The sequence below is a fragment of the Manis javanica genome, chromosome 4 (genome assembly GCF_040802235.1).
Source record: "Manis javanica isolate MJ-LG chromosome 4, MJ_LKY, whole genome shotgun sequence".
NCBI classification, from domain to species: domain Eukaryota; kingdom Metazoa; phylum Chordata; class Mammalia; order Pholidota; family Manidae; genus Manis; species Manis javanica.
In genome coordinates this window covers 59729431-59756389 of record NC_133159.1, presented here as the reverse complement: position 1 = coordinate 59756389, position 26959 = coordinate 59729431, and the positions used below count along the sequence as shown (strand labels likewise).

The window sequence follows — 26959 nt, the reverse complement described above, 5'->3', positions numbered from 1 at the left end:
ACATGCATACATAGACACACACACTGAAAAATATGGCTAGGACAGGGAGCAGAATTTAGCATCTGGAACAGGTTTTTTTCATGATTATTTAAATCTGAGTCCGTGAATGGGTGGTGAGTAATCTGACATTATATGTACAATATCTGACATGCACATGTGTTGTAGAGAAGTTAGATAGCTGCTTTCCAAAGAAGTATCTCCCTTTCCATGACAGTATTTGTCTTTACACAACATTAAGCCATATATGCATTGTATATGGCTACCATATATAATCCATGGCTACCATAGATTGTATTATGACTAAATTCTTGATCTAAATTGGACTATTCAGATTCCCTTTCCCAGTAATTTGGAATTAGTATTAAAGACAACAAGGGAGTAGCTACAGACTTTTTATATTTCAGAAAGTAACATTTACACTATGTACATTATACAGCCATATTTCAGAGTGAACAGAGAAACACAGAAAGCTACTTCACAACATGTCAATAGCAGAGATGAAAGAAATTCCACTTCTGAGTCTCTTCCATATGCTAATTTAGTTCCTCTGACTGAGGTATAGCTTCATTTCTGTGCTAGGATTCTGTGAGATACTCCAATATAAAAATAAGAAATTCATTATATCCTTAAGCTGCTTCAGATTGTTTTGGTTATGCACAATCAGTCATGAAATGTGTATCATTTTAAAATGGTGGGTAATGAGAGGCCATTGTTTTGAGTCCTTAAGCCATTTTTAAAATCTTGCATGGATAATTCTCTGGCTTTGGGGTATTGCATTATACCCAGTCCACTAAGCAATGTCTGGTAGACAGACTCCTTAGCCTTGCAGAATAAAGTGAATCTCTGGTGTTCCTCATATAGGAAATAAGGCAAGGCTTTACTTGTGAAAATAAATACATGCTGTTAAAATAAGATATTAAAAATAAACACATTTCTTGAGTAAAAAACAAATACTTTGGGCATTTGGACCACATCTGCATTTCACCAAATGTATTTTGCAGCTTTCTGGGCTTTGAACAATCATTTCCACTTGATTTCTCATCATTGAGACAGATGTTTCAGAATTAGAACAGAACACAGTAAACACAAGGCATGGAAGTCAACATGTCAGGGGTAAAAGTGAATGCATTTTTGAGCTTTATGACCCCAGTTTCCAATCCTAAATCTTGCGTGAACTATATGCATGATCTTGGGCAAGTCAATTTATCACTGTGGGTTATATTTTTTTTCTCTGAAAAACAGGGCAAGTGGGTCAGTATGAGAAATAAATTAAGTAAGATAGTACTTGTCATATAGCTTGAATGGTGCCTAATATATAGTAAGTACACAGAGCATGTTAATTTCTTTCCTTTGTACCTATATTTGACAACCTTTAGACTTAACTCAGGATTTTATGCTAATACACAATTAGTTAATAAGACCAGGCAGAGGTGACAGAGGTCCCTACATGTTAATATTCCCAAATCTACTGTTTCCATAGACCCCCAGAGGTCTTCTGTGGCCATTAACACCAGTGAAGAAAACCGTTTTACTAAAACTAGAATCAATTTTCATTATGCATTTATGTAGAACATTCCCTGGAACAATAATAAATGCCAGTTATTGATCACTAACTAGGTAGTAATTAGCTAAGCATTATATGATTTATCACATTTAGTATTCACAGCAATACTCTGAGTTAGCTCTTGCTATCCTTATTTTAATACTATGAAATCTGAGGCTTACAGAGGATAAGTGAGTTTCTTGTCCAAGATCTACAGATAGAAAGTGTCAGGGTTGGAATTCAAACCAACTTTGTTTAGTTCCAAAGTCATTCCTATAATAACCATTCTCCTTTATATCTAATGCATTAAAGTAATGGTGCCTGGCTTTTCAGAATCTGACAGGAACCCAGCTTAATAGATTTAAAAAAAGTAGGTGATTCTACCAATCAGTATTTGAAAAAAATAAAATAAATTGCAGCTTATATACCCACTCTTTTTTCTCCATTATTATTTCATAATGCCATTGTGTGACATATTTTTCAATTTCAAAATTGTACCAGCAGTTATTCCATTTCATTTTGATTTTACTTATTTTTCTTATTTTTTTAAAGCTGTGTCTCTGTTGCTGAGCTATTCCCTTTATTTTGTGTTATATTTCTTTCCTTCCTTCCTCCATTTCTTTTCTTTTGCACTTTTTAACGTATCAGCATAAAAAAGGTAGAGAAAAATTAGGATATTATGTTTAAAAATGATTTAAAATTTTGAATATTGAAAGTAGACAAATTATATAATTTATTCAGCAAATAGTTATTGCATGTCTACTTCGTCCCATTTTTTGCTACATACTTGAAATGTAGTAATGAACAAAATTAAGTTTTTGCCCTAAGGGCAAAATGAACAATACATTAACAAATCTATAACTGTGTTAGTGAATGATTAGTGTTATTTAAAAAATACATCATGACATTTTTCTACAGTCGCTGCATCCAACAGATGATCAGGTCAGCACCATACATATTTGGTTCTCTTATTTATAGGTCCTCTTAATTAATCTGGCCTACTCTTTCAAAATTACTACAGTATTCTTCCAGGACACCAGATGCCTTTCTACTGTCATCTTAATTATTTTGGAAACCTAACTGAAAGTTAATTCAAGTTCCCTCTCAAAGGCTGCTGGACTATATACATATCAAGAGATGTATGTCCAGTCTCCATTTTTAGTATTCAAGAGCATTTAATAACAGCTAAACATTTTCCTGAAGATTATATGGCAGGTGTGATGCAGGATGTCCCAGAGAATCCAAACTACATTACAGATAAGGAGACGTTCATTTCTGACATGTACAAAAGGAAGTTGATTTTGTGTATAAATGACGAGGCAACTCGGGAGATACATGAGTAGGATCTGTGGCTTGGGAAAAGAAAACAGACAACCAAAGATGAATTAATCAAAAGAGCCAAGCTACCTGGAAAATTTGTGATTATTTCTAGTTAAACCATAACCTCATATATTAATTGTTAGCTTTCGCACTGATTACTTTGCATTCTTGTCATTGTTTCTTAAAAAAATGACCCACCAACACAATGTTATGGAAGTGATTGTATGATTCACCTATATAGGCACTTCTTCCTCACATTACCTAAACCACTTTATTAGTTAAGTACTTCAGAAAGACATTTCATCCAAATTACTACCAAAAGGCCTTTTCCCATAAAGGTTTTGTATGAATACCCTATTTAAAATATCAGTTATTCATTGTCTTTTCCATTACTCTGGGTTTTTCTTCATAGGGCTTTAGTTATTTGAAAATATATTCCACATCTGGTTATCTGTTTAATTTTTGTCTTCCCCACTAATGTATGCTCGATAATTACAAAAACTTTATCTAACCCACAACTTTATCTAGGTACACCTCAGCACCTAGAACACTGACTAGCACTATTAGTAACTAAATCTTTGTTAAATAATTGAAAGGACTGGTGAGAATATTGAAGCCATTCTTTGAATATTAAGGTGCAATTGACTAAACATTTAATTTCAATATAAGTGTAAGCAAAATCATAACAAATACACTGCCATACACACTGTATATACCACTTAACACATTGTCTTTCTGTAATAACTCCTACACTTTCTTTAGTAGGAATTGACAAACAGAGGGACCTAATTGGTCTTCATCTATTTTTTCTCCTTCCTAGTTATGTATTGTTCATTAAAGATGCCTATTTTCCTGTGTTTCAATCCTAATTCTCATTATTTTCAATGTTGCATTTATAACTGGCCAATTATTTTTAGAGTCCATAGATACCCTGATTTTTTTTGTTGTACACATTAGTCACAGCAAAATTGTGAAAGAAGTGACACTCCAGTGATGTTTTGCAATACACACACACACACACACACACACACACACACACACACAAATTTACCTAAAGCTTCTTGCAAGAACACTCCCATGGCAAGATAACAACAACTAACAGTATGGCTTTGAGCCACACTGCCACATATCAGTTATAATTACTTCTCTGTGTCTCATTTTTCTCTTCACTAAAATTAAAATGATTAAAGCTACCTCATAAAATTGTCCTGAGGATAAAATTGGCTAATGGAAACAAAATATTTGCAATAGTTCTAGACACATAGTGAAATGTTAGTATTACAAGATAATTCTCCAGAGAGTTCTCATGTTTCTGCATGTTTTGTGAGCAAAGGCATTGATATTTTTCTTCCAGACTATCTTTTCAAGGATGTTTGTAGAGGAATAGCATTGGAATATATTGTCTCCTTCCTAATAAAAGGGAAACTTTATTTACTGTCCATAAGATAAAGATAACATTTCCCTTTGACACAAAGTGTTAGCAGGGTTTGCTGGAAGCTCATTATAACGATTGGGTTCCCTTTAGCTTAGGATTCTTTAGCTGGGATGAAACAAAATTCAAATATGCAGTCATATCTGGTCCTGTTGTTTTCTTGTGGGAATTCAGGCTTGGACAGTAGGTACAAAAAAATATTGATACTCTGGCTACTACTAATGCTATGAGCAGGAAACTCTTTTATGTCTCTGACTCAGGAGCCTCATGTCTTCACCTAGCATTCATGAAATCATGACAATACACTTTGTAAATTAGCAAGTGAAATTAAGTATCAGACTCTTAACAGGTAGCAATTCCTAACAGTTAGCAATATTATTAAGTGTATGATTTTCCACCCTCTCATTTGTATATAACTTGCCAACTTTGGGCAAGAAAACTATTTCTGAGATTATTGTGGCGCAGATAATTTCTCACCCTTAATCATGAACCCCCTTCTTTTACATCTTTGAATTTCTGCATCCCTCCCACCACTGACTGTAAGATAGAACCTGGTATTAAAAAACTGCTACTGGAAACGAACAGCTAAATGCTAGTTTCAGATGTTTCACAAACACTTCATACAAGCTGTGTATTAATCACCATGCTTACAGTCAACTTTCTAATTTTGTAAGTTGAAATACTTTCAATTTATCAGGAAAGTACAGTCTTCTGTGTGACATTTTTCTTTCTTTTCTGGATTTTCCTCACTCCACTATAATCTCTGTTGCCATATTTTCCATTTTATAATCTTGCATGCATGGTTATTTACTCAAAATACTTTACCTTCAGGTGTTTTTAATTTTCAAAAAAGTAAAATATAGCCAAGAGCTATAGGTTTCTATTTACCATCTGAGCAATGGTGCATAAACAAAGTCAGCAATATTTATATTCCAAAATGTCTTATGATATAACTTTTGTTTGCATCATTTGTTTTCACTCAGTCCTTACTTTCTAGTGAAAAATTCAAAACATTCTGCAAAATGGTTTAAATGTAAGTCATTTAGTCATTTGCTTATCAGTATTTTATGCTTCACATCAGCACTTATAAGCCTACCTCCTGTGGTGTTTCCTGTGGAATAAACCATGATAGAGATGATTACCATAACCTATGGTTTCAGCAGCAGTTTATTTGCCTGTTAGTAAACATAACTCAGCATGTTTAAGGTTTGTGAGCTGTTACTAAAATGAATGTTTAAAAATGTTTAATTTTTGAATTATAAGCATTATGACAATCATACAATTAATATAAAATTATAATAGTTGTTACTGTATTTATTACTTTGTTGGATTTGAATTTCAAAAACATATTAAGAATCTGAATCACTTTATTTGTAAAGATAGGGTTGCCCTAATATTACTTAAGGATGATCTGAAAACAAAAGTTAAAAGCTTCACAAATTTCTTTATTTCCCTTCTATGCACCACCACTGTCCATATCTTACACAAACAGAAACAGCACACACATACACATACTCACACACATATATACTCCACAAATGCCTCCATAATTCACATAGAAATAACTAGAAGAAAGACATAACATGGCTCAGAAAGTATATAATATTTCATTGTTTCTTTGATAGAATGTATCGTATCCTGTATATTATTATATAAGCAATCTCATAGGCTTCAAAGGTAGATATTCAACCAATTTTAAGTAAGTGAATTATTTGGAGAATTTAGGGTGATTATAGCCCCAAGACTGCTCCACTTGGGAGTTAACTGATTACAGTTTTTTAGGTCTCATTGGGTTTATTTTGATATAATATAATAGCCAGGCAACTAGATTCTCCATTCCAGGTTTATAAACCTACAGTGAATGTGAGGATCCTGTTCTCCCCTCATTAGGTCTGGGGGCTGCTCCGCCATTCCTCTTTATTCTCTGGATCCAATGCCTGACAGACATTTGTCATTGTTTAGTATTACAGATATTTTCTTATTTTTGGAACATGTTTTCAGTCACCTAAACTTAACATTTTGAGCTAAAATTTTCCTCTATAATGATCTCAGAGAGTTTACATAAGTGATTAGAAATGCATACACATAATCTACATGTGTGTATGGGTATGTATATATGATGATGTACTTTATTATAAGAAATTTGTATTTGGTCTTTTTCCCCATTTATGGCACAGAACTCTTAAAACTCTTGGAATTTCCTAAGTGGTAAGAGCTGTAAAGGTGTCTTGATCTTCATGACTAGCCTTTTGTTTTTACCACAATTGAGTATTTGTTATTGAGGTGACTTTTGAAATGCACCTAAGGGTGGGGGGTGGTTGCCAGGGGAACCAACAGCAAGGCTTGAGTACTGGAATTTCAGTCTCACCCTCCAGGTTTTTACAAAGGGGAGAAAGGGCTGAAGGTAGAATCAGTCAACAATTTCCGATGATTTACTCAATGATGCCTATGTAATGAAGCCTCTATAAAAACCCAAAAGGAATGAGTTTGAGAGCTTCTGGGTTCATGGGAGAACGGCACACCTGAGAGATGGAAGCTACATGTCCTTTAATACATATTTTGCCCTCTGTACTTCTTCCATTAAACTGTTCCGAAGTTACATCCTTTTACAACAAACCAGTAATCCAGTAGGTTAAATGTTTTGTTTTGTTTTGTTTTTCTGAGTGCTATAAGCCATTCTAGCTAATTAAACCAACCCGAGGAGGAGGTCGTGGGAACTGCCAGTCCACAGAATGTGGGTCAGAAGCACAGATGATAACCTAGACTTGAGGCGAGCATCTGAAAAGGAGGGGCAGTTTTGTGCGAATGAGCCCTTAACCTGTGGGACAGATGGATGGTGTCCCATATAATGTCAAAATTAAGTTAAATTATAAGACACCCAGCTGGTGTCAGGATTACTTGGTGGTGTGGGAAAACACACAAACACATCAGGGTACAGTAATTGACAAATCACAATTTCACTTTATGATTTTCAAATAAATCAATTCAATCTCAGAAACAATAGTTTTACATAATGGTGAATAAGAGGTAAATTCATTAGTGTTGTGGCTAGAAAATATATGGAGGGTGAAAGGAAATGAGTGACACACAGCAGCAATTCACCGGAGAGTTCTGCTTTATTAGGGAAATGTGCTGGGTTATATAGGAGGGGGCATGAATTGATTGAGGTGTCACTTCTACGGGGCTGGTGGCTGTTGGCTAGGTGCTGGGATTGGGAGGGGGGCGAGAGGTGATTGGGCTTCAGGTGGCGCCGGCGGGAACTGAGGACCCCGAAGAGAAGCCGGAAGTTTGCCATCTTACTGGTGGGGACCCTTCATTCCCCCCTTTCTCCTCTATGGGTTTGTGCACGTTGCTTTCTCTCTGGCTGCTTCCTGCTGAACAGGGGCGGAGAAGGGAGTGAGGGCTTGAGGATTGGGAGGAAAGGGTTGATAGGACGCCCCGCAGTAAGGACGAGTAGATGTGGACTTCTTCAGGTTTGGAAATCAATGAAGGTTCCCTGTAACCATAGGTTGGCCAAGAGGATATGGGTGTCAGGAGCCAGGCGTCTGCGGCTATTGTTTCTAGGAACAGTTTCCAGTGGAGAGAGGGGTCCATCTCAGCGTGTGGTGAGGAGGTCACGTGAGGGTGAGGGATCTTCTGTGGCCAGAAGCTGGTAGTTCCTGAGTAAAAGCTGGTTGAAAGCTTGATTAGAGATTTTTCCTACTTGGGATTTGATGAACTTTATTATACAGGGTAAGAAGAGACAGGAGAGAAGAATGATTATTATGGGGACTGCAATGGGCCAGAGCCAGGTGAGGAGGGGGTTTGTTAGTATTGAAGAGAATGGGTTGGAATTGGAAGCAGAGTGGAGACTGGAGGCAAGGTCGGTGAGTTTGGTAATGTCAGTTTCTACAATGCCAAATTCGTTGATGTAATAGCAGCACTCTTCCCAGAGGAAGACGCAGGTGCCGCCCTTCTCGGCTGTAAGCAGATCTAGGGCCCGCGGGTTTTGAAGGGTGACTTTAGCTAGCGAAGTGACCTGTCTTTGGAGAGAGGCTAGAGAATTGGCAGTGGATGTCAGGGCTCCCTCAAGTTTAGCGTTGAGATTTCTAACTGCCTATAGAGAGTGACCCAAGGCTTCTCCTGAAAATCCTGCCCCAATGGCTGAGGTGATCAAAGAGCTACTGACCATGATGGGAAGGAAAGCAGCTTTTTTTGTGCGCGAGGGCAAGGGAGGTTGGAGCTCAAGGAATTCTGCCATGCTGTAAAGTGTTAACTGTGGGATTAGGGTGACGAGAATGCAGGGTGTATCGGAGTTGAGAGGCACTGAGTTGAAAAGACTGCCATTACACCAAAAGAAGTGTCCCGGTTGCGTAAAAGTCTTAGAGCCAGAGGTAGGGGTGTAGATAGAGAGGCAGTGAAGTGCGCTGGAGGGGGGTGGAGTTGGGCCTACACAGTGGTGGATGGTGAGATTATTTGCGTATTCTGGTTCCCATAGGGGTATGTCTGCCAGGGGGCAGAGGGGTTGTCTTTCTGCATGGAAGGAGTAGTTGGAAATATTAAGGGGCACGGCGGCCAGCAGTGGGTGCTGTAGTGATGCGCACAAGAAACAATTGTCTGTGTTAAGGGTGTGGTTGAGAAAGATGGTGGTGTCCTGAATGAGCTGTAATGAAGAGTAGGAGAAATGGGAAGAGGGGTGGGGATAAGAAGATGAAGAGGCGCTGTCAAGAGTTTGGATAATGACTTTTTCGGAATGTCTGCTATCTGATGCAACTTGAGAGATCTGGGAATGAGAGGGAACATACTTTCGAGAGATATGAAGGGTACTGTGGGGGGTCGAGGACCCCCCGTAGTAAACTGAGGCTGTGACTCTGGCAGCCCATCGAGAGTCCCAGGGATCTGGGATTGATAAGGAGAATGAGCCGTTGGGATATTTCATGAAACGGTTGGAGGAGTAATAATGTGGGTACTGGAAGTTACCTATGTAGTGAATGGTGCAAGATTAGTAGGGACATCTCCTGTAGGTATCTGGCCATCGCCTGCAATAGGCTTGTTTTTGGTCATAGAGGAAGCAGAGGTAGGGAGAATAAGGGTAGCTGCTAGTGAACACTTCAGTGGAGGGAGGAAAGTGGAGGTATAAAGGCTCAGAGCAGCTTTTCAGAGGGCAGTCTGGTGTGGCAATGAGGGCAGTAACTTTTGTTTGATGCTGTGTGTAAGTCTGTCTGACTTTGAATCGCCATACAAAGGAGGCTGGGGTGGTGGGGAAGACAATAGAAATGAGGAAAAAAAGCGAGAGAGCAGTAAAGGAGGAAAAAGTCATGATTCGGGTATGGATGGCAGAGGGGGTGAACGGGATTTTGGAGGAAAGAGCACAGTAAGGTCAGGAGTCTGGAGGGAGGGAGAGTCTGTAAACTTTTGTAGGTTAAGAGATCTTTTAGGTGATGTGGGGACAGAATGGTAAGGGGCACTCTGAATGTCAGTTTATGAGCTTCTTTCTGCAAGAGCTGTCTAGCAGCTAATGCTCATAGGCAGGGGGCCCATCCCTGAACTGTGGGGTCTAATTGCTTGGAGATATAAGCTACTGGGGCAAAGCATATTGGCCTAGGACTCCTAGAGCTTGACTGGACCTCTCATGAATGTAAAATGAGAAGGGCTTCGACAAATCAGGAAGATGGAGAGCTGGGGCTTCTACAAGGGCTTGACGGAGCTTAATGAAGGAGTGTCGGGGTGAGGAGGATAATGGTTTTTTAGGGGGGCTCTTGCTGAGGTTGTATAGGGGTCTTGCCAACAGGGTGCAGGGAGAAGTTAGGGATCTACGTTCTAAAATATCTAGCTAGGCTTAGAAAGGGCCTAGAAAGGAAAGGATTTTTGTCTTGGTTTTGGGAATGGGCAGGTCAGAGAGGAGCCATTTTCTGTCTAAGGTAATGGACTTTCTTTGTTGAGATAGAAGGAATCTGAGGTAAGTGATAGGAGGGGAAGAGATTTGAGCTTTGATGGGGGATACTCGGTAACTTCTGGAAGCTAGAAGGTTAAGTAGGGAGGCAGTGTCAAGTTGAGACTGTTCCCACGAGAGACTGCAGAGTAGAAGATTGTCTATGTATTATAAGGTGGACTTGGAGTGATCATGATGAAACTGTTTGAGGTTCTGAGCTAGGACCTGTCTAAAAATATGGGGACTATCTCGGAAGCTTTGTGGCAAAACTGACTAAGTGAGTTGTTTAGAATGTCTTGTGTATGGGTCCGTCCAGGTGAAGATGAAAAAATCTTGGGAGCAGGGGTCTAGAGGGATAGAAAAATGGGTCTTTGAGATCTAGGACTGAGAAGTGGGATGCTGAGGCTGTATGGATTTGGAACTAAGGGAATGGATAGGGACAATGGCTATGTTGATGAGGTGAAGGTCTTGGACAAGGTGGCAAGATCCGTTGGTTTTTTTAACAGCTAATATGGGAGTATGTCTTTGAGATCTAGGACTGAGAAGTGGGATGCTGAGGCTGTATGGATTTGGAACTAAGGGATGGATAGGGACAATGGCTATGTTGATGAGGCGAAGGTCTTGGACAAGGCGGAAAGATCCGTTGGTTTTTTTAACAGCTAATATGGGGGTATGTCTTTGAGATCTAGGACTGAGAAGTGGGATGCGGAGGCTGTATGGATTTGGAACTAAGGGATGGATAGGGACAATGGCTATATTGATGAGGCGAAGGTCTTGGACAAGGCGGCAAGATCCGTTGGTTTTTTTAACAGCTAATATGGGGGTATGTCTTTGAGATCTAGGACTGAGAAGTGGGATGCGGAGGCTGTATGAATTTGGAACTAAGGGATGGATAGGGACAATGGCTATGTTGATGAGGTGAAGGTCTTGGACAAGGCGGAAAGATCCGTTGGTTTTTTTAACAGCTAATATGGGGCTATTAAATGGGAAGTGAGTGGGTCTGCTTGAATGATGGGTTGGAGGCCTATGAGGGCTGAAGTGGTTAGGGGGTATTGGGCCTGACAGATATACTGAGAGGGGTCACATAATTTGATAGAGGCAGGGGGACATAGGGCCACGGAGGGGCTTGTAATGTCCCAAACTTTGGGATTTACAGGGTGTATGAGGGCAGAACCGGAGCTTTCATTGGGTAGAGGGGGGTCGTCGGCTATGAGGGCCATCAGAAAGGGAGTACTGGGGGCTGTGGGAGTGGATATAGTTATGGAAATGTGGAGGAGGGAAAGGATGTCTCGTCCTAGTAAAGGGATGGGACACTGGGGCATAACCAGGAAGGAGTGGGAGAAAGGTATGGGATTGTCTTGGATTGTGCATAAAAGGGTGGGTGGGGGGTTTAATGGGAAAATCTGTTTACCTCCTACTCTGACTATAGGAGTAATGGCTGGCGTGGTAGGGCCCCGGTATTCTCACAAGACTGAGAAGGTGGCTCCTGTATCTAGGAGGAAGGAGATGGGGGTGACGGTTTACTGTTAAAGTAACCCTGGGCTCCTGTTTGGTGATGGAAATGGTCGGGCGAGAAGCCCCTGGGCCCCATCAATCTTCTTCTGCCAGCCCCACTACGGCGGGCTTAGGATGGGGGTTGTTCGTCCAGCCTCCCCTTCAGGTGGTTGGGCAATCAGACCCCCAGTGGCCCTTTTTGTGGCATCTGGGGCATGGGGTGGTAGGAGATCTGGGGGAGGGGCATGCCCTTGACCAATGTCCCTCTTTTCTGCACTTGAAACAAGCTCTTGGGGGGGCTTGTTTGTAGAGGGGCGCCCAGGTTGTGGTTTTATCAGCTGGGCCAACATCTGGAAATTGGCCTGATCAGCCTTTTGTTTACGGCATTCTTTCTCCTCCTCCCGCTTATGGAAGACTTTAAAGGCCACTGTTAGGATCTCAGTCTGTGGGGTAGCGGGGCCCTGTTCTAACTTTTTGAGTTTAGCTTTAATGTCGGGGTAGCCTTGAGCTAGGAAGTATGTCATAAGGACATGTCTTCCTTCAGGTGTTTCTGGGTCCAGGCTGGTATACTGTAATAGGGCTTGAGTGAGTCTGTCTAAGAACTCGGAGGGGATTTCATCTCTCTTTTGAATTATGTCTTGGAGCTTTTGAAAATTGACTACTTTACAAGCTGCCCTTTTTCAGACCTGCTATTAAGCAGGAGGCAAAAATATCTCGAGAGCGAAGACTCATGGCAGTGTTATAATTTCAGTGTGGGTCTTGTTCAGGGACAGCAGTGGGGCCAGGGGGATAGGTGGGGTCAGTCCTGTGGGTTTCAGTAGCCTGCATTTGGGCAAAGTCCTAAACTCATCTACGCTCTTCAGGGAGGAGAGTATTGGCCAGGAGCATGAAAATGTCATGATGTGTGAGGCTGTAAGACTGGAGGGTCTATTGAAACTCCCTGATGTATGTCATGGGATCAGTGGAAAAGGAACTTAGGCGTTTCTCTAGTTAGGCTAAATCTCTTAAGGAGAAAGGGACGTGAACGTGCACGATGCCTTTGGATCCTGCTACCTCCCGGAGGGGGACGATAATTTTGGGAGGCTCTCGGGACTGAGTCTGAGGGGGACTGAAGGGTTCTGGCTCAATCTGTGGGGGAGTGACGTGGTCTAGCCGTGCCTAGTCGAGCAGGTCCTGACGTGCAGAAGGGGGGCAAAAAAATAAAGAAAGATAGAATTGGACCCACATGTTGCCAGCTAGCAGCCCAGCTGCTTGCCTCTGCTGCTTTAGTTGGGCTTGAACTAATGACTCTGAGGTTAAGAGTCCCATGCTCTACTGAGCTACAGCAGGGCTCCAGTTAATTGCTTATGGAATGCGTTGTTTTCTATTCCTGCCACATTGGCAAGTGGGGGAAGGGCATAGCTAGAAGCAGGGGCGGTGTTTCTACACATCTTCAAGGTCTCCCTATTTTCAGAGTGAGGAGTCTTGGCAAGATATGTTTTTGTGGATAGATAACTTCTAAGGACTGCACTGGTTGTTCTCTAGCTTGTGCTTTCCCATGCTGTGTTCAGACATGGGGGGAGGTGCTTTCCCATTCTCTCTATAAACATGTGAGAAGACAAAGGCGGTCCCTAACAGGGGAGAAACAGGTGATGAGGGCAAAGACGGAGGAGGCCCCTGGGACCTAGTTAAAGGGGGACTGAAAGGCTCAGGCTTAATCTGCAGGGAATGAAGGTGGAGGAGGTGAGATGGGGGAGGAGATGGTTGGGGAGGAAGGGAGAAGGGCTGTTGTAGGAGAAGAAGGGGAAGGGAGTGAACGGGAGGCTTCTGCAGGGGCGGCGGCTTGCAGGCTAGGAGAACTTGGGAGGGGGCGGGGAGAGGAGGAGGCGGAAAGCTTTGATATAGGGAATCTCCTTCCATTTTTTCAGGCGCTGGCAGTGGTTAAAAAGATCGCGAGTGATGTTAGGGTCAAGAGTTCCCCCTGCAGGCCATTGGTTTTTATTGTCTAGGGGGTATGTCGGCCAATCTTGGGAGCAATATTTACAGAGAAGTTTTGGTTTTATATCAGGCATCAGGGAGAGGGTAGCCAGATGCTTAAGCAGGCATTCAAGAGGTGAACTTTCAGGGAGGGATGAGGAGGCTCCCATGGCTAAAGGACAGAGAAGGAGACAAACAGGGGAAGACAAACGGAGATCCTCGGACTGGAAGCAGACCACAAGGAGACAAAGGGCATCCCCAATGATCCTTGGTGGTCTGCGGAAACTCGCATACGAGTCGGAATTTCTTGGGAAGTGTGGGTCATCACCCAGACTTCCCTAAGAAGGCAGAGTGCCGGAGTCACGAGGTACCTACCGCTAGGCATTTTCGGCGGACGGAGCACAAGGAGGAGGGGGGGAAAAGGGAGCGTTCTCATCCACAAAGGAGTCACCTCGTTTATAGCCGTTGGAGGGGGGTGCTGAGAGTCGGCCGCAGCTGTGAAGGCCTGAGGCGGGGATTTATGACTGTCGGAGGAGGGGTCTGAGCATCCGCCGCAGCCGTAAAGGCTTGAGGCGGGGATTTATGGCTGTTTGGGGAGGGGCCTGAGGGTCCGCCGCAGCCGTGAAGGCCTGAGGCGGGGAGAGTTCCCTTCTCATCCCCGAGCATCAGGGCCTTGCCGGATGATCACGGTCAATGGCACTGCGATAGCTTGGGGAAGAGTGGCCCACCCCGGGGAAATTTTGCTTAAAAACTTTCAGCACTGATGGAAGGGATGGTGAATGAGTTTATGAGTGTTGGAGGAGGGGCCTGAGCGTCCGCCGTAAAGGCTTGAGGCGGGGATTTATGGCTTTTGGAGGAGGGGCCTGAGGGTCCACCTCAGCCGTGAAGGCCTGAGGTGGGGAGCGTTCCCTCCTCATCCCCGAGCGTCAGGGCCTTGCCGGACGATCACGGTCAATGGCACTGCGATAGCTCGGGGAAGAGTGGCTCACTCCAGGGGGAAAACTTACCTAAAGGCCAGAGAGGAGTGGTGAGTGTGATGAGCCAGCGCCGGAAAAAGAGGACGAGGGCAAGCTGCTGCTGGTGTCGGGGGAAGACGGGGCCCAGTTGGGGTGTCCCGTCTCCCGGGTTTCGGCACCAATGAAAGGAAAGGAGCGACACACAGCAGCAATTCACTGGAGAGTTCTGCTTTATTAGGGAAAGGTGCTGGGTTATATAGGAGGGGGCATGAATTGATTGAGGTGTCACTTCTACGGGGCTGGTGGCTGTTGGCTAGGTGCTGGGATTGGGAGGGGGGCGAGAGGTGATTGGGCTTCAGGTGGCGCCGGCGGGAACTGAGGACCCCCGAAGAGAAGCCGGAAGTTTGCCATCTTACTGGTGGGGACCCTTCAGAGGGATGGAGGAGCTCCAGAAAGGTAAAGATTTATTCCCTTTACTTTCTCTTTACCCTGTCACTTCTCTCTACCAAACTGAAAAATAAAATCACTATTTATGAAACTAACTTTATTTTTCATATGTTATCCCATTTTAGTATTCATAACAACCTTATGAATTTTATTATGAAAATTTTACAGATGAGGAAGTTGAATATCAGTGAGTTGTTATACCTTGACCAAGAATTTTAAATGTTGACAAAAGATTCTTCACTATGCTTGTCTGACTTGAGAAAGCATGATATATCAACAGTCAAAAATTGGGAGACATTATTATTACAATATATTTTCATGCAATGTTTCCCAAGGAGAATTTCAATTTTTATTCTGTTGTCCAAAATTAACAAATGAAAAAGTGAATTGATGCCCCAGAGGTTGAGAATGGATAAGGCAGAGAGGGATATGAGTCCAAAGATTCTGGACATCATTCAAGTGATTTTTAAAAGTATGTCAGTATTACTGGCTGCTTTCATATTTCATTTCATATTTGGATAAATTCTGGCTCTAGGTTCAGACAGCCTAGGCTTCTGCCATGACTCCTCACATACTTGCTCTATGACCTGAGACTAGTTACTTTAAAATTCTCTAATCTCAGTGTCCCATATTTGTAAAATAGGACTAGGAGTCGTTTGTCTTCACTGAGCTATGCTGGAAATTAAATGTGATGAGGCATGTGAATTGCTGGCATTGGGCTTCTCCGGAAGTTAATATATGTTGTGTATTGATATTTTGCTGCATATTAAAACCATTATTATTTTGTTAATCCATCATTATTATTACTAAAGCAAGTGAAAGAGCATTTTAATGACTACTTTGAGCATTTTGTGGTAGGAATACACTTTGCTTTAAATAGGATCCCTCGTAAACCCGTTTAGCCAGTCAAGTCCTTTGGAACGGGGGTGGGGGTGGGTGGGGGGATTAGTTTGATTCAGACTTTTAAACTGAATTCTCTCTGTGGCTCTTGAATCTTGCCGTATGCTACTAGTGTAAAAAATTGTGTATGATTTCGAGTATCTTAATCTCTCATTAATTGGTGATTGTTTTAACATATTGTCAGCATATTTTTACAGGTGGTCCATATAGTTTAGTAGTACGTGTGATAGATAAATTTTTTAGATTATTTTTGTATTATTTTCATTAACTTAAGGAAACATTTCCATTCTACATATGTGTTAATGATTTAAAAGTTGCAAAATTAAACTAAGGCAAAAAGTAAAAGAACAGCCTATATTCATACCATTCAGAGATAAATATTATTAGCATTGGGTTTTATTTTCTTCTAGGCTTATTGATTTACATTTTCTACACTTAAGTATTATAATAAATATAAAATATGTAGATGTTGTTTTCTTTTAAAATTTATCTAGTATTTACTAGAATGCAAAATCTTAAGTGGTTAAATATTTATTACCCACACTGAGTAATATATTATTTTAACAATTTTTATTATGAGAACATAGAGAAAAGTGGTAAAACACATGCTCACAGTTTAAACAATTATAAATTCAACATTCACTTAACTACTACCCAAGTAAAGAAGCAGAATATTGTCCACACACCAGAAACTCCACTGAATACCTAACCCTCATCAAATCCTCCTTCCTTCCCTCTCCCACAGATAACAATCCTTTTGAGCTTTGTTCTAGCCATATCCTTGATTTTTTTCCTTACATGTTTATTTCCCTATGGCTATGCAATAAGGACAGGGCTAAGAATGAAGAACAATTAGAAATTCTTCCTTACTTGTGAGCTAACAAGTTAGCGTGCAATAGTTTCATGACTCTGGAAAAATACGTGACTTCTGTGTCAGAGACAAAATAGTTTGCTAATCACAACAGTAGCAGTAGCCAGAAAATTAGCATGTGAGTAAGTTTCCCAAGTCTCCTTTTCCAAAAGAATACTTGAAGAGGGCCAGGTGACACCCACACAAGCAGTGAGGTGCATTAAAGGAGAGGAACGCTGAGCTTAAAGAACCTACATTTGCAACAATGGGCAAGTATGCTTAGATGTAGCATCAGAAAACATTATGTTTAATATATAGGACATTAAAGAATTCTGCCTTTTACTGGGGGTGTAGAATTTGGATGGAGACAATATCTCTAACTTTCAAGTCTGTTTGCTATACAAAAATCCTTGAAAAAATAGTTTAAACTAAAGGCAGTCAGTGTTTTTGCTCAAAAGACATGCAGAAAAACGTGAGTGACCTGTAGAGAATTGTCATCCAATAGCCAACATCTTTTGTTGAAAAGTCAGTCCTTTCTTTAATTACTTGCGAGTGTTTGTCTGTCACATATGAAGCATCCAAATTTATCTCGTTTAAGATGTCAAGGGATTCCAAGATAGAAAGCAGATGGTAACAAAAGAATTTGCTCTTCTAATTGTATGAAATAAAATCACTGAAGGGAGTGGAAGGAAAAGGTGCTGACCTAAGTAACTTTATGATTGAGTGGAAATGTAAATCTGAAGTGAAGAGAACTACACATAAGCCCTCTAATTCTAGTTAATAAAGTAGTTTCTCATGGAGGAAAGGGCTAACAATTCTGATTTTGCTATACACGTTCACTGAAATAGAACAATTAAGTAACTGGATGGCAGATGTGGAATCCAGGCTCCTCACTAGTGGTGTGGAAATTTCCAGACAGCTAATAGCAAAAGGTTGGAATGACCCATAAGTTAATGAATCGAAGTTGGATATATCAGTATGAACTCATGTTTAGTTTAATATATATGCAGACAGGTAAATATAGAAACATTTATACATATATGTTTATAAGCTGGTTAGCATAAACACACACGTATCTTTTCTCCATCAGCTGAGACTGGACACAATGCAATTCTTGTAGGAGGATACCTTGGTTTCTCATATCATTCTCTAACTACAAAAAAAAAAAAAAGTTGTTACAGAGAATTCCTGACGTCAGACTCATGCAAGAAATGATACAAGATGAACCTGGAAGTCCGGGGCATCTAATAGTACCAAAAGGTGAGGAAATTCTCAGAAAACACAAAAAGAAAAAACCTAGGCTGGCAGGGGTACATCAAAGTATCCACTGGCCAAGCTCAAACAATTTGAACAATGAAGTAATATTGGACTATAATCCAAAGAATAAAATAAATACACATGTGGCCATAATATAAGTAATATAATTCAGTAATAAATAAATATGGGAGAGGAATCAAATTTCCCATGCAGAACTACTAGTATTTTATGTAGATCTTTTCTCAAGGAAAAGGTGTATAACTGATCATCATTTATAGGTGGGCTGTGTGAAGTTAAAAAAAAAAAAGTAGAGAGAGGCAGAGAAAAAAATTTATAGTGGAGATTCTGACAAACAAAACTTCTTCCAGGTAATCAAGGTCAACATCAAGTGATAAATCATTTTGATAGCATGTACCCTTGACATGGTGCAATGAAAATGGCACTTTGTCTCTGAAGCCTTTTCTTAAAAACTTATAACTCTAGTCTAACCATAAAAAAGATGAGACAAACTCCAATAGAGGAACATTCTACAAAATACCCAATCAGTACTACTTTAAACTGGACAGGTGACCAAAAACAAGAAAAATCTGAGAAATTGTCAGAGCCAAGAGGAAACTGAGATGTGACCACTAAAGGTAATGTGGTATCATAGATGAAACCCAGAGACAGGAAAAGTACATTAGGTAAAAACTAAAAATGTGAATAAAGTATGGACTTAAACTAATGATAATACATCAATGATTTCTCATTAATTATTCATTTTTTATTAATTATAACAAACATCATACTAATATTATATAAAGGGAACTGTATTATCTTCTAAATTTTTCTTTAAATCTAAAACTCTTCTAAAAAGTTTATTTAAAAAATGATTTATAGTTTTACCATATGTGTTCTAAGAATTCATTTAAAAAAAGAGAAACAGGAAATATTAAAAATCCACTTATGTATTTCTATTCTATATCTACATACATATGTAATTTCCAAAATATGAATCACCAATGAGCTCATGAATATACTTCAGCAGAATTAGTAATCAAAAAAAACTTAATTAAAACAAAAGTAAGACTAGACTTGGATTATAAAATCAAAAAAAAAAATAAGATAACCTAAAATTCTTTGCTAATAGGAAAGAAAATTGACAAAATTTTCTTGGAGAACAATTTTTAATATCCAAAGCTTATCAATCAGGCTTGTGACATTACACCTAGAGTGTCAAATTCTAGTCGTGCATTTTAAGGATCTGTTATTTCTGTATAAAGATCTAGTACTAAATTTGCTCATTGGTTAGTTTAAAAAGATAAAAAATATAATTACCTAAATGTTCTAATAATAAAAGATATGTTAAATCATAGTTACACAATTGCATGTAGCTACATAATGAAATATATAATTCTGGAGTTAAACATAATGTTTGCAAGTAAATTAATGATTGAAAAGTTGCCTAAATTAAAATAATTTTTTATTAAGGTATCATTGATATACACTCTCATGAAGGTATCAAAGAAAAACAATGTGGTTATTACATTCACCTTATTATCGAGTCCACCCCCATACCCCATTGTAGTCAATGTCCATCAGGGTAGTAAGATGCCACAGAGTCCCTACTTGTCTTCTCTGAGCTATACTGTCTTCCCCACGACCCCACCTACACCATGTGCACCAATCAGGATACCCCACAATCCCCTTCTCCCTCCCTCCCCACCCACCCTTCCCACAATTCCCTTTGGTAACCACTAGTCCCTTCTTGGAGTCTGTGAGTCTGCTGCTATTTTGTTCTTTCAGTTTTGTTTCATTGTTATACTCCAAAAAATGAGGGAAATCATTTGGTATTTGTCTTTCTCTGCCTGACTTATTTCACTGAACATAATACCCTCTAGCTCCATCCATGTTGTTGCAAATGGTAGGATTTGTTTTCTTATGGCTGAATAATATTACACTGTGTATGTATATGTACCAAATCGTCTTTATCCATTCATCTACTGATGGACACTTAGGTTGCTCCCATACTTGGCTATTGTAATAGCGCTAGGATAAACAGGGGGGGGGCCCACGTATTTTTGAATCAGGGATCTTGTTTTCTTGTAAATTCCTATGAGTGGAATTACTGGGTCAAAGAGTATTTCTATCTTTACTTTTTTGAGTAACCTCCATATTGCTTTCCACAATGGTTGAACTAATTTACATTCCCACCAGCAGTGTAGGAGGGCACACCTTTCTCCGCATCCTCGCCAGTATTTGTTGTTCCTAGTCTTTTTGATGTTGTCCATCCTAACTGCTGTGAGGTGATATCTCATTGTGGTTTTTATTTGCATTCCCCTGATAATTAGCGATGTGGAGCATCTTTTCTTGTGCCTGTTGGCCATCTGAATTTCCTCTTTGGAGAAGTGTCTGTTCTAATCCTCTGCCGATATTTTAATAGGGTTATTTGTCTTTCGGATGTGGGTGTTGAGGCATCTGAGTTCTTTATATATTTTGGATGTTAACCCCTTGTCAGATATGTCATTTACAAATATATTCTCCCATAATGTAGGATGCCTTTTTGTTCTTGCTGATGGTGTCCATTGCTGTACAGAAGCATTTTAGCTTGATGTAGTCCCATTTGTTCATTTTTTATTTTGTTTCCCTTGGCAGAGATGTGTTCAAGAAAAAGTTGCTCATGTTTATATTCAAGATATTTTTGCCTATGTTTTCTTCTAAGAGTTTTATGGTTTCATGACTTACATTCAGGTCTTTGATCCCTTTTGAGTTTACTTTTGTATATGGGGTTAGTCAATAATCCAGTTTCATTATCTTGTATGTAGCTGTCCAGTTTTTCCAACACCAGCTGTTAAAGAGGCTGTCATTTCCCCATTGTACATCCATGGAGACTTCATCAAATTAAACTGAACATATATGCTTGGGTTTATATCTGGGCTCTCAAGTATATTCCATTGTTCTATGGATCTGTTCTTCTTCTGGTACCAAATTGCCTTGATTATCATAGCTTTGTAGTAGAGCTTGAAGACAGGGAGCATAATCCCTCCTACTTTATTCTTCCTTCTCAGGATTGCTTTCACTGTTCAGGGTATTTTGTGGTTCCATATTAATTTTAGAACTATTTGCTCTATTTCATTGAAGAATGCTTTTGGTATTTTGATAGGGATTGCAGTGAATCTGTAGATTGCTTTAGGCCAGATGGCCATTTTGACAATATTAGTTCTTCCTCTCCATGTGCACGGGATGTGTTTCCATTTATTGGTATCTTCTTTAATTTTTCTCATTAGTGTCTTGTAGTTTTCAGAGTATAGGTCTTTCACTTCCTTGGTTAGGTTTATTCCTAGGTATTTTATTCTTTTTGATGCAATTGTGAATGGAATTGTTTTCCTGATATCTCTTTCTGCTAGTTCATTATTAGTGCATAGGAATGCAACAGATTTCTGTGTATTAATTTTTTTCTGCAACTTTGCTGAATTTAGTTATTAGATCTAGTAGTTTTGAAGTGGACCCTGTAGGGTTTTCTATGTACAATATCATGTCATCTGCAAAGAGGAACAATTAAATTTCTTCCTTGCCAATCTGGATGCTTTTTATTTCTTTGTGTTGTCTGATTGCTGTTGATAAGTCCTCCAGAACTATGTTGAATTAATGTGGGGAGAGTGGGCATCCTGTCTTATTCCCAATCATAAAGGAAAAGCTTTCAGCTTCTCACTGTTAAGTATAATGTTGGCTGTGGGTTTGTCATATATAGCCTTTATTATGCTGAGGTACTTGCCCTCTATACCCATTTTGTTGAGAGCTTTTATCATGAATGGATGTTGAATTTTGTCAAATGCTTTTTCAGCATCTACAGAGATGATCATGTAATTTTTGTCCTTCTTTTTGTTGATGTGGTGGATGATGTTGATGGATTTTCAAATGTTGTACCATCCTTGTGTCCCTGGAATAAATCCTACTTGATCATGATGGGTGATCTTATTGACGTATTTTTGAATTTGGTTTGCTAATATTTTATTGAGTATTGTTGCATCTATTTTCATAAGGGTTATTGGCTGTAATTTTCTTTTTTTGGTGTCTTTGCCTGGTTTTAATATTATAGTGATGATGGCCTCATAGAATGAGTTTGGGAGTATTCACTCCTTCTACTTTTTTGGAAAACTAAGGAGGATGGGTATTAGGTCTTCACTAAATGTTTGATAAAATTCAGCAGTGAAACAATCTGGTCCAGGTGTTTTGTTCTTAGGTAGATTTTTTATTACCAATTCAATATCATTGATGGTAATTGGTCTATTCATATTTTCTGTTTCTTTATAAGTCATTCTTGAAAGGTTGTATATTTGGGGAAAGTTGTCCATTTCTTCTAGGTTATCCAGTTTGTTAGCATATGAATTTTTATAGTATTCTCTAATAAGTCTTTGTATTTCTGTGGTGTCTGTAGTGATTTTCCTTTCTCATTACCAATTCTGTTTATATGTGTAGACTTTTTTCTTGATAAGTCTAGCTACAGGTTTATTTTCTTGAAGAACCAGCTCCTGCATTCATTTATTCTTTTCATTGTTTTATTCTTCTCAATTTTATTTATTTCTGCTCTTATCTTTATTAGGTCCCTCCTTCTACTGACTTTGGGCCTCATTTCTTCTTCTTTTTCTAGTTTTGTTAATTGTGAGTTTAGACTGTTCATATGGGATTGTTCTTCTGTCCTGAAGTTGGCCTGTATTGCAATGTACTTTCCTCTTAGCATGGCCTTTGCTGCATCCCACAGATTTTGCAGTGTTGAATTATTGTTCTCATTTATCTCCATGTACTGTTTGATCTCTGTTTTTATTTTGTCATTTATCCATTGATTATTTAGGTGCATCTTATTAAGCCTTCATGTATTTGTGTGCTTTTCTTCTTCTTTGTGTTATTTCTAGTTTCATGCCTTTGTGATCTGAGAAGCTGGTTTGTACAATTTCAATCTTTTTTAATTTACTGAGGCTAAGCCTCCACATGTTTGTGTGCTTTTTCTTTCTCTTTGCATTATTTCTAGTTTCATGCCTTTGTGGTCTGAGAAGCTGGTTTGTACAATTTCAATGCTTTTGAATTTACTGAGGCTTGTTTTGTGGCCTAGTATATGATGTATTCTTGAAAATATTCCATGTGCACTTGAGAAGAATGTGTATCCAGTTGCTTTTGGATGGAGTGTTCTGTAGATGTCTGTTAGGTCCATCTGTTCTATTGTGTTGTACAGTCCCTCTGTCTCCTTACTTCTTTTCTGTCTGGTTGATCTGTGCTTTGGAGTGAATGGTTTGTTGAAGTTTCCTAAAATGAATGCACTGCATTCTATTTTCCCCTTTAATTCTGTTAGTATTTTTTTCATGTATGTAGGTGATACTGTGTTGATTGCATAGGTATTTATAATAGTCATATCCTCTTGTTGGACTGACCCCTTTATCATTATGTAATGTTCTTCTTTGTCTCTTGTTACTTTCTTTATTTAGAAGTCTATTTTGTCTGACACAAATACTGCAACTCCTGCTTTTTTCTCTTTATTCGTTGCATGAAACGTCTTTTTCCATCCCTTTACTTTAAGTCTGTGTATGTCTTTGGGTTTGAAGTGAGTCTCTTGTAGGCAGCATATAGATGAGTCTTGTTTTTTATCCATTCCGTGACTCTATATATTTTGATTAGTGCATTTAGACTATTTACACTTAGGGTGATTATCAATAGCTATATACTTAATGCCATTGCAGGCTTTAGATTCATGGTAACCAAAGGTTCAAGGGTAACTTCCTTAGTATCTAGCAGTCTGACTTAACTCACTTAGTATGCTATTACAAATATATAGTTTCTTTTTTTTTTCCTTCCTTTTTTCCTCCTCCATTCTTCATATATTATGCATCATATTCTTTACTGTTTGTCTATCCCTTGTTTGAGTTTGGTGTAGTTGATTTGATTTTACATCTCCTCAGTAATTAATTTTCCTACTTTCATTGCTGGGGTTTTATTTCCCCTGGTGACAGTTATTTAGCCTTAGGAAAATTTCCATCTATAGCAGTCCCTCCAAAGTACAGTGTAGAGGTGGTTTGTGGGAGTTAAATACTCTTAACTTTTTGTTAATCTGGAAATTGTTTAATCCTTCCTTCAAATTTAAAAGATAATCTTCCAGGGTATCATATTCTTGGCACTAGAGGCCTTTCTGCTTCATTGCATTAAATATATCATGCCACTTCCTTCTGGCTTGTAAGGTTTCTGTTGAGAAATCTGATGATAGCTTGATGGGTTTTCCTTTGCATGTGATCTTTTTTTATCTCTAGCTGCTTTTAAAAGTCTCTCTTTATCCTTAATTTTTGCCACTTTAATTATTTTATGTCTCGGTGTTGTTTTCCTTGTGTCCCTTGTGTGTTGGGAGATCTGTGCACCTCCATGGCCTGAGAGACTATCTCCTTCCCCAGACTGAGAAAGTTTTCAGAAATTATGTCCTCAAAGACACTTCCTACCTCTTTTTCTCTCTCTTCTTCTTCTGATACCCTTATAATGGGAATATTGCTCCACTTGGATTGATCACACAGTTTTCTCAATATTCTTTCATTCTTAGAGATCCTTTTTCTCTCTGTGCCTCAAGTCTTTGTATTGCTCTTCTCTAATTTGTATTCCATTTACCTTCTCTTCTACTACATCCAATCTGCTTTTAAATCCCTCCATTGTATGTTTCATTTCATATATGGAATTTCTTAATTATTGAGACTCCATCCTAAATTCATCTCTGAGTTCTTGAATGTTTTTCTGTCCCCCCATGACCATGTCTATGATTTTTATTTTGAATTCTCTTTCAGGAAGATTGGTGAGTTGTCTCAATTTGCCCTTTTTCTGGTGCTTTGTGAGATTTTGGGTTGAACCAAGTTCCTGTGACATTTCATATTTGTATGTGGCGCCCTCTAGTGCCCAGGAGCTCTAGTCTCTGGAGCTGCTTAGTCTCTGGAGTGATGTCAGGGGTTGCAGCAGAGCTGTGCTGTTTCCCTTTTTTGTGAGGTGTGCTCTGTTCTCCAGGTGTATGCAGTCTGGCGCAGTCTTCTTTCCTGTTGCTCTTTCAGGATTAGTTGTATTAAACATATTTTCCTATTATATGTGGATTTGAGAGGAGTTCTCTGTCTCACCTCTTACACCACCATCTTTAATCCTGTATATTAACATAATTTTTAAGTATTAAACCCATATTATAGTATGACCTCAATTTTATAAATTCAAATGAATATATGTAGTTATTATCCAAGATGGCTGTCAGGGTGATCTTGTCTCCTGGTATTCAAGCAGTGCTCTTCCACACTGAATCACAGATAGATTTGGATATAACAGAATTGTGGTACAGAATTTCCAAGGTCAGGTTATAAAGGATTCCTGTCTTGGTCTCTTGGATTGATTGCTCAGAAATAAGCTCAGGAGTTATTATAGGATATGGATAGATAATATGATGAGGTAGATGAAAGGTGAAAATGTTTATAATTTCCCCTCACTTCTAAGAAAGGTGCATCTGTATATCTAAAATCTCCTTTAATATATGAATGAGGTAATGTGTACATATGTGTGTTGAGACAGAACTTTGCTCCACATAGAAAAGGGTGTCACCATTGTAGTAAACTTCCATAAAGAGCCCTACTAGACTCTGTAGACCAGTCTGGGTCAAAACTAGGACAGCTATCAAGGCACATGCAACAGGAACAGGAATGGAAAATTCGTCCATCTAGAGTCATTCTCATGAGCAGTGACTGTTCATGTTCAGTTCTTCTGTCTCCCCCACTGGAAGTGAAAATATGCCCATCTTATAGGAGGAAAACTCAAGCAGCCAACAATTACAACTGTTTATATGTTATTTTATTAAAGTATATGTGTGTGTGGGTATTTGAATGCTGGGGAAACAGGGCATTTATCTTGTATCTAGAGCCTTGTAAAATGCTTAGGCATATTATATGTTCAATATTTATGTGCACCAATTTTTAAATTATGTCAACACATATTTCTTGAGCCTCAGTAACAAGTTGGATATTATCACAGACTCGGGTGATATAATAGTAAGAGAGAGACCTAATGGAGCATGGACTGTCATGGACTGAATTATACACCAACACTCCAAATTCATATGTTGAAGTTGTAGCCCCTTATATGATGGTGTTTGGATATAGGGCCTGTAAAGAGCTCATTAGGGTTAAATGAGGTCATAAAAGTAGGGCCCTATGCAATATTCCTAGTGTTATTATAAGAAAAGGAACAGATAGCAGAGATATGAACTCTTCATTAACAATGAACAAACTACACACAGAGGAAAAGGCCACTAAAGGACTCAGTTAAAAGCTGGCCATCAACATGCCAAGGAGAGAGGCCTCAAGAGAAATCAATCTTACCATCACCTTCATCTTGGATTTCCAGCCTTCAGAACTGTAAGAAAATAAATTTATATTGTTTAAGCTACCCAGTCTGTGTAGTTTTGTTATGATTGTCCTAGCCAACTGATACATAGACCATAATGGAAAAGTGCATAAGGAGGAGAGAAACCAAATCTGTAGACTTCAGACTACAGTAAAGATTTGGCTATTTTTTCCAGTAAATTGTGGAGCAAAGAAGAGTGTAACAGGAGAGGTGACATGGTAATTCCTTTTTTTTTTAATTGAATAAATTTGATGAGTAATAGTGTAAGTTTAGGTGTATAATATGTTACTTTGATACATTTATATTCTGTAATATAATTACTGATGTAGTTCTATATTACATAATTATTATAAAATATAATTGTCTATATTCATCATATTGTACATTAGATCTCTACAGCCTATTTAATACTTATTACAAATTTGTACCCTCAAACACTATCAGTCTTATATCCCCATTGCCTTTCCCTGGAAAACACCATTTTACTCTCTGTTTTTTACAGTTTTAATAT

At 39.1% G+C, this 26959-nt stretch overlaps 1 long non-coding RNA gene across 2 annotated transcripts in view; it reads right to left on the bottom strand.

Annotated features, from left to right (window-relative positions):
- Positions 1–26959, bottom strand: part of LOC108390851 (uncharacterized) — a 136987-nt gene that overhangs the window by 95954 nt on the left and 14074 nt on the right. The window contains exons 3-4 of one of the 2 annotated variants that reach the window (XR_005062950.2): positions 26424–26457; positions 16574–17962 (exon numbers count right to left, since the gene is read on the bottom strand). This is a non-coding gene — a long non-coding RNA (uncharacterized lncRNA). Of the gene's footprint in view, positions 1–16573; positions 17963–26423; positions 26458–26959 lie in introns of those variants that run through there. The other variant, XR_012130209.1, reaches the window with a different exon arrangement.